We start from the raw sequence: 1,779 nt of genomic DNA, 5'->3' as shown, positions 1-1,779 counted from the left end.
CCAACTAGAAGGGAAGAGAACAGCATACCGAGACTCAGAGGAGGCACAGTGTGGAAAATACAAAGGTGCGGAGGTGCGCGCGGAGGGTGCGGTTGTCTGTTTCAATCGGGAGGGAGTCTCAGGCTCTGAGCTCCAGTTCTGGGCTAGTCTCTAGGGACCCAGACTCAAACGGGAGAAGCGGAACTGTCTGGAACTCGAGGGCAGCTTTCTCTCCGAGGTTTGCAGCGGTTGCTGGGACTCTGAGAGGCAGAGCCTCTGGGAACGGGACTGACAGCAGCCCAGCCATAACTGCTTGCTCCGCCCGCCCTGTTGATCCCCTGGGACCCCGCCCCGCCCAAGCCCTGCACAGAGCCATTTTCCGGATAGCCTCAGGCAAGGGCCAGATTAGCACCTCCCCAGAGGACAAAAGTTCTCCCACTGCAGACACAGCTGATTCTCACAGCCAGTTGGCCTGGAGGTCAAATCACCCCCAGTATTTCCTACATCAAGGCTTAACTACAACAAGACTGCGCACAAAGACCACTAGGGGGTGCACCAAGAAAGCATAAAAAATGCGGAGACAAAGAAACAGGACACAAATGTCGATGGAGGATATAGAATTCAGAACCACACTTTTAAGGTCTTTCAATAATCTTCTAGAAACTGCCGATAAACTTAATGAGATCTGCAAGAAATCTAATGAGACCCTCGATGTTGTGATAAAGAACCAACTAGAAATAAAGCATACACTGACTGAAATAAAGAATATTATACAGACTCCCAACAGCAGACCAGAGGAGCACAAGAATCAAGTCAAAGGTTTGAAATGCGAAGAAGCAAAAAACACCCAACTGGAAAAGCAAAATGAAAAAAGAATCCGAAAATACGAAGATAGTGTAAGGAGCCTCTGGGACAGCTTCAAGCATACCAACATCAGAATTATAGGGGTGCCAGAAGATGAGAGAGAGCAAGATATTGAAAACCTATTTGAAGAAATAATGACAGAAAACTTCCCCTACCTGCTGAAAGAAATAGACTTACAAGTCCAGGAAGTGCAGAGAACCCCAAACAAAAGGAATCCAAAGAGGACCACACCAAGACACATCATAATTAAAATGCCAAGAGCAAAAGACAAAGAGAGAATTTTAAAAGCAGCAAGAGAAAGAAACACAGTTACCTACAAGGGAGTACCCATACGACTGTCAGCTGATTTCTCAACAGAAACTTTGCAGGCCAGAAGGGAGTGGCAAGAAATAGTCAAAGTGATGAATACCAAGAACCTACAACCAAGATTACTTTATCCAGCAAAGCTATCATTCAGAATTGAAGGTCAGATAAAGAGCTTCACAGATAAGGAAAAGCTAAAGGAGTTCATCACCACCAAACCAGTATTATATGAAATGCTGAAAGGTATCCTTTAAAAAGAGGAAGAAGAAGAAAAAGGTAAAGATACAAATTATGAACAACAAATATGCATCTATCAACAAGTGACTCTAAATCAAGTGAATAAATAATGATGAACAGAATGAACTGGTGATTATAATAGAATCAGGGACATAGAAAGGGAATGGACTGACTATTCTTGGGGGGGCGGAAGGGGTGTGGGAGATGCGGGAAGAGACTGGACAAAAACCGTGCACCTATGGATGAGGACAGTGGGTGGGGAGTGAGGGCGGAGGGTGGGATGGGAACTGGGAGGAGGGGAGTTATGGAGGGAAAAAAAGAGGAACAAATGTAATAATCTGAACAATAAAGATTTAATAATAAAAAAAAAAGAATAGATCCAGAGACAAATGGCAG

This window comes from Myotis myotis, unplaced genomic scaffold (genome assembly GCF_014108235.1).
Source record: "Myotis myotis isolate mMyoMyo1 unplaced genomic scaffold, mMyoMyo1.p scaffold_m19_p_3, whole genome shotgun sequence".
Lineage (NCBI taxonomy): Eukaryota > Metazoa > Chordata > Mammalia > Chiroptera > Vespertilionidae > Myotis > Myotis myotis.
This window is presented reverse-complemented; position numbering follows the sequence as displayed.